The following is a 7,517-nucleotide window of genomic DNA, read 5'->3' as shown; positions in this document are numbered from 1 at the left end:
GCCAAAAATATACCTATTTAAAAAAAGCAGATAAGAATTCACTTGATGCCGTCCTGAGAGACAATCTCCACTCATTCCAAATTAATAATATAAGTGTCGACCAGATGTGGCTTAAATTCAAAGAAATAGTACCGGCAGCAATTGAGAGGTTTATACCAAATAAACTAACAAATGACGGAGCTGATCCTCCTTGGTGCACAAAACGGGTTAGAACACTGTTGCAGAAACAATGAAACAAACATGCCAAATTTAAACAGCTGCAAAAATCCCCAAGATTGGTGATCCTTCATAGAAGCTCGAAATTTAGTGCGGAGTTCAATGCGAGATGCCTGCAACAGTTTCCACAATGAAACTTTGTCTCGAAACCTGGCAGAAAATCCAAAGAGATTCTGGTTGTATGTAAAGTATGTTAGTGGCAAGAAACAATCAGTGCCTTCTCTGTGCGATAACAATGGAGATACTATTGAAGACAGTGCTGCCAAAGCAGATTTACAAAACTCAGCCTTCCGAAATGCCTTCACAAAAGAAGACGAAGTATATATTCCAGAATTCGAATCGACAACAGCTGCCAACATGCTTAACGTAGAAGTAAATATCCTCGGAGTAGTGAAGCAGCTCATATCACTTAATAAAAGCAAGTCTTCTGGTCCAGACTGTATACCAATTAGGTTTCTTTCGGAGTATGCTGATGCATTAGCTCCATACTTAACAATCATAAACAACCGTTCGCTCAACGAAAGATCCGTACCCAAAGACTGGAAAGTTGCACAGGTCACACCAATGTTCAAGAAAGGTAGTAGGAGTAATCCACTAAATTACAGGCCCATATCATTAACGTCGATATGCAGCAGGATTTTAGAACATACAGGGTGAGTCATCTAACGTTGCCGCTGGATATATTTTGTAAACCACATCAAATACTGACGAACCGATTCCACAGACCGAACGTGAGGAGAGGGGCTAGTGTAATTGCTTAATACAAACCATACAAAAATGCACGGAAGTATGTTTTTTAACAGAAACCTACGTTTTTTTTAAAATGGAGCCACGTTAGTTTTGTTAGCACATCTGAACATATAAACAAATACGTAATCAGTGCCGTTTGTTGCATTGTAAAATGTTAATTACATCCGGAGATATTGTAACCTAAAGTTGACGCTTCAAACCTCTGACGTTCAGTTGCGTGTTGTAACAAACACGGGCCACGGTCGGGGAGCAGCATCTGCAGGGACATGTTTACGATGACGATCGTGTTTACGAGTGTGGCTGTAGTGCACTGTTGTGGTTTGGTCTAGCTGTCGCAGTGTCTGCTTGCTGCTATTGTTATTCTGCGTTCGTCTCCGCACGCAGACCAACTGTAGTACACCGTGTTACCAGACGTCTGTGATAGTGTAGTGTTGTAGGAATTGTGACCATGGTGTATTCGAACTCTGAAAAGGCGGAGATGATACTCATCTATGGCGAGTGTTGACGAAATGCAGCTGAAGCCTGCAGGGTGTATGCAGAACGGTACCCGGACAGAGAGCATCCAACGTGCCACACATTGCAAAACATCTACCGCCAGCTGTATGCAACAGGTATGGTCGTAGCACGCAAACGGGTCCGTAACAGGCCCGTCACAGGAGAAGCGGGTGCAGTTGGTGTGTTAGCTGCTGTTGCCATGAACCCACACATGAGTACACGGGACATTGCGAGAGCCGGAGGACTGAGTCAAAGTAGTGTCATGCGCTTACTCCATCGTCACCACTTTCACCTGTTTCATGTGTCGCTACATCAGCAATTACATGGTGATGACTTTAATCATCGAGTGCAATTCTGTCAATGTGCATTAACAGAGAATGCGTTGCAGTTCTACCTGTTTACCGAAGAAGCGGGTTTCACAAACCACGGAGCAGTGAATCTACGGAACATGCATTACTGGTCCGTGGACAATCCTCGCTGGCTCAGACAGGTAGAGCGACAGTGACCGTAGACTGTAAATGTATGGTGCGGAATCATTGGCAACCACCTCATTGGTCCTCACTTCATTGCAGGGGCCCAAACAGCTGCAACATACATCGCGTTTCTACAGAATGATCTGCCAACGTTGCTCGAAAATGTCCCACTAGAAACGCGTCGACGTATGTGGTATCAGCATGATGGTGCACCTGCACATTCTGCAATTAGCACTAGGCTGACCGTTGACAGGATGTTTGACGGGCATTTCATAGGACGTGGAGGACGCATAAATTGGCCAGCTCGTTCTCCTGATCTTACACCTCTGGACTTCTTTCTGAGGGGTATGTTAAAGGAGAATGTGTACCGTGATGTGCCTACAACCCCAGAGGATATGAAACAACGTATTGTGGCAGCCTGCGGCGACATTACACCAGATGTACTGCGGCGTGTATGACATTCATTACGCCAGAGATTGCAGTTGTGTGCAGAAAATGATGGCCACCACATTGAACATCTATTGGCCTGACATGTCGGGACACACTCTATTCCACTCCATAATTGAAAACGGAAACCACGTCGCCACGTCGTGTGTACGTGTACCTCACCCCTCATGGTAATGTACATGTGTGTCAGTGAAACAGACCAATAAAAAGGTGTTAGCATGTGGACGTAATGTACTGTTCCAGTCTCTTCTGTACCTAAGGTCCATCACTGTTCCCTTTGGATCCCTACATAATTCGGTGCTCTCCGATACACACGATCGAACAGCGGAGGAGTGGTACTCAAGCGTCAACTTTAGGTTACAATATCTCCAGATGTAATTAACATTTTACAATGCAACAAATGGCACTGATTGCGTATTTGTTTATATGTTCAGATGTGCTAACAAAACTAACGGGGTTCCATTAAATAAAACGTAGGTTTGTGTTAAAAAACATACTTCCGTGCATTTTTTTATGGTTTGTATTAACCAATTACACTAGCCCCTCTCCTCACGTTCGGTCTGTGGAATCGATTCATCAGTATTTGATGCGGTTTACGAAATATATCCAGCGGTAATGTTAGGTGACTCACGCTGTATATTGTATTCAAACATCATGAATTACCTTGAAGGAAACGGTCTATTGACACACAGTCAACATGGGTTTGGAAAACATTGTTCCTGTGAAACACAACTAGCTTTTTACTCACTTGAAGTGCTGAGTGCTATTGACAAGGGATTTCAGATTGATTCCGTATTCCTAGATTTCCGGAAGGTTTCTGACACTGTACCACACAAGTGGCTCGTAGTGAAATTGCGTGCTTATGGAATATTGTCTCAGTTATATGACTGGATTTGCAATTTCCTGGCAGAGAGGTCACAGTTCGTAGTAATTGACAGAAAGTCATCGAGTAAAACAGAAGTGGTTTCAAGTGTTCCCCAAGGTAGTGTTATAGGCCATTTGCTGTTTGTTATCCATATAAACGATTTGGGAGACAATCTGAGCAGCCGTCTTTGGTTGTCTGCAGATGACACTGTCGTTTATCGACTAATAAAGTCATCAGAAGATCAAAACAAACTGCAAAACGATTTAGAAAAAATATCTGAATGGTGTGAAAAGTGGCAGTTGACCCTAAATAACGAAAAGTGTGAGGTCATACACATGAGTGCTAAAAGGAACTTGTTAAACTTTGATTACACGATAAATCAGTCTAATCTAAAAGCCATAAATTCAACTAAATACCTAGGTATTACAATTACAAAGAACTTAAATTGGAAAGAACACACAGAAAACGTTGTGGGTAAGGCTAACCAAAGGCTGCCTTTTATTGTCAGGACACTACTAAGGAGACTGCCTACACTACACTTGTCCATCCTCTTTTAGAATACTGCTGCGCGGTGTGGGATCCTTACCAGATAGGACTGACAGAGTATATCGAAAAAGTTCAAAGAAAGGCAGCACATTTTGTATTATCGTGAAATATGGGAGAGAGTGTCACAGAAATGATACAGGATTTAGGCTGGAGATCATTAAAAGAAAGGAGTTTTTCGTTGCGACAGAATCTTCTCACGAAATTCCAATCACCAACTTTCTCCTCTGAATGCGAAAATATTTTGTTGATGCTGACCTACATAGGGCAGAATGATCACCACAATAAAATAAGGGAAATCAGAGCTCATACGGAAAAAGATAGGTGTTCATTTTCTCCGCACACTATACGAGATTGGAATAATAGAGAATTGTGAAGGTGGTTCGATGAACCCTCTGCCAAGCACTTAATGTGATTTGCAGAGTATCCATTTAGATGTAGATGTAGACAAACATGAAGTTCCTAAAGAGGGACAGCAGCCTTTTCAGTAGTTGCAGGGCAACAGTCCGGGTGATTGACTGATCTGGCCTCATAACATTCACCATAACAGCCTTGCTGTGCTGGTACTGCTAATGGCTGAAAGCAAGGGGAAATTACAGCTGTAATTTTTCCCGAGGGCATGCAGCTTTACTGTATGATTAAATGATGATGGCATCCTCTTGAGTAAAATATACTGGAGGTAAAGTACTCCCCCATTCAGATCTCCGGGTGGGGACTACCCAGGAGGACATTGTCATCAGGAGAAACAAAACTGGCGTTCTACAGATCGTAGCGTGGAATGTCACATCCCTTAATTGGGTAGGTAGGTTAGAAAATTTAGAAAGGGAAATGTGTAGGTTAAAGTTAGATATAATGGAAATTAATGAAGTTCGGTAGCACGAGGAACAAGACTTCTGGTCATGTGAATACAGGGTTATAAATACAAAATTGAATAGGGGTAATGCTGGAGCAGGTTTAATAATGAATAAAAAAAATAAGAACATGGGTAAGCTACTACAAACAGTATAGTGAACACATTATTGTAGCCAAGATAGACACGAAGCCCATGCCTACCACAGTAGTCCAAGTTTACATGCCAAGTAGCTCCGCAGATGAAAAAGAGATTGAAGAAATGTCTGATGAGATAAAAGAAATTATTCAGATAGTCAAGGGAGACAAAAATTTAATAATAGTGATGGGGGACTGGAACTCAATAATAAGAAAATCAAGAGAAGGAAAGTAGTAGGTGAATATGGAATTGGGGTAAGAAATGAAAGAGGAAGCCACCAGGTAGAATTTTGCACAGAGCATAACTTAATCATAGCTAACACTTGGTTTAAGAATCATGAAAGAAGGTTGTATGCATAGAAGGGGAAAGAAATACAGTAGAAGAAGAATGGGTAGCTTTGAGAGATGAAATCATGAAAGCAGCAGAGGATCAAGTAGGTAAAAAGACGAGGGCTGGTACAAATCCTCGAATGACAGAAGAGACATTGAATTTAATTGATGAAAGAAGAAAATATAAAAATTCAGTAAATGAAGCAGGCAAAAAGGAATACAAACGTCTCAAAAATGAGATCAAAAGTAAGTGCAAAATGGCTAAGAGATACTGCCTACAGGAAAATTAACTAGACATTTGGAGAAAAGAGAACCTCCTGTATGAATATCAAGAGCTCAGATAAATAAATAAATATTGTGTGAATAGGGCCTTCAGTCGGGTAGACCGTTCACCGGGTACAAGTCTTTCGATTTGACGCCATTTCAGCAACTTGCATGTCGATGGGGATGAAATGATGATGATGATGATGAGGACAACACAACACCCAGTCCCTGAGCAGAGAAAATCTCCGACCCAGCCGGAAATTGAACCCGGGCCCTTAGGATTGAGATTCTGTCGCGCTGACCACTCAGCTATCGGGGGCGGAAGAGTTCAGATGGAAAACCAGTTCTAAGCAAAGAAGGGAACACAGAAAGGTGTAAGGAGTGGATAGATGGTCTACACAGGCAATGCACTTCAGAAAGCAGGTGCTATATTGGAAGATAGATTAAGGAAAGGAAAACTTACATTTCTAGCATTTGTAGGCTTAGAGAAAGCTTTTGACAGTGTTGACTGGAATACTCTCTTTCAAATTCTGAACATGGCAGGGGTCAAATACAGGGAGCGAAAGGTTATTTACATATTTTACAGAAACCAGATGGCAGTTATAAGAGACGAGGGGCATGAAAGGGAAGCAGTGGTTGTGAAGCGAGTGAGACAGAGTTGTAGCCTTTCCCCAATGTTATTCAATCTGTAAATTGAGCAAGCAATAAAGGAAAAATAAGAAAAACTTGGAGTATAAATTAAAATCCATGGAGAAGAATTATAAATTTGAGGTATGCCGATGACACTGTAATTCTGTCACAGTCAGTACAGGACCTGGAAGAGCAGTTGAATGGAATGGACAATATCTTGAAAGGAGGATATAAGATGAACATCAACAAAAGCAAAATCAGGATAATGGAATGTACTTGAATTAAATCAGGCGATGCTGAGGGAATTAGATTAAGAAATGAGAGTATGAGGTTAGTTTTGCTATTTGGGGAGCAAAATAACTGATGATGGTCGAAGTAGAGAGGATATAAAATGTAGACTGGCAATGGCAAGGAAAGCGTTTCTGAAGAAGGGAAATTTGTTAACATTGAGTATAGATTTAAGTGTCAGGAAGTCTTTATGAGAGTTTTTGAATGGAATGTAGCCATGTATGGAAGTGAAACATGGAAAATAAATAGTTTAGACAAGGAGGGAATAAAAGCTTTTGAAATGTGGTGCTACAGAAGAATGCTGAAGATTAGATGGCTAGATCATGTAATTAATGAGGAGGTACTGAATGGAACTGGGGATAAGAGGAATTTGAGGCACAACTTGACTAGAAGAAGGGATCAGTTGGTAGGACATGTTCTGAGGCATCAAGGGATCACCAAATTAGTATTGGAGGGCAGCGTGGAGGGTAAAAATTGTAGAGGGAGACCAAGAGATGAATACATTAAGTAGATTCAGAAGGATATGGATAGCAGTAGTTATGGAGAGCTACATCAAACCAGTCTCTGGACTGAAGACGACGACGACAACAACAACAACAACAACAACAAGAACAGGTGTAGGAGACTCCACCTGTTTTCTTTAGCAATACACAAATCACGTGATTTGGTTCTGTCAGTCATGTTCAGATTCTGTGTGGGAAAGCAATGTCATGTCAGTAATTGTAAATTATTTGTTTGGGAGTGCATGATGAGTTTTTTTTTTTTTTTTTTTTTTTTTTTTTTTTTTTTTTTTTTTTTTTTTTTTTTTTGCAATTATTACTTCAAATTGTACACTGTGAATCATTTGTATGCCACGATTGTTTAGAAATTTATCTGACATGGTTTAGCTTTAGGTGCAGATGCAGGATTCAGTGCGCTATACTGTGAATATGGATTGGGGCTAAGAAATGAAAGAGGAAGCCGTCTGGTAGAATTTGCACAGAGCATAACTTAATCATAGCTAACACTTGGTTCAAGAATCATAAAAGAAGGTTGTGTGCATGGAAGAATCCCAGGGATACTAAAAGGTATCAGATAGATTATATAATGGTAAGACAGAGGTTTAGGAACCAGGTTTTAAATTGTAAGACATTTCCAGGGGGCAGATGTGGACTCTGACCACAATCTATTGGTTATGAACTGCAGATTAAAACTGAAGAAACTGCAAAAAGGTGGGAATTTAAGGAGTT

This window comes from Schistocerca serialis, chromosome 2 (genome assembly GCF_023864345.2).
Source record: "Schistocerca serialis cubense isolate TAMUIC-IGC-003099 chromosome 2, iqSchSeri2.2, whole genome shotgun sequence".
NCBI classification, from domain to species: Eukaryota; Metazoa; Arthropoda; class Insecta; order Orthoptera; family Acrididae; genus Schistocerca; species Schistocerca serialis.
Note: the sequence above shows the minus strand (reverse complement) of the source record.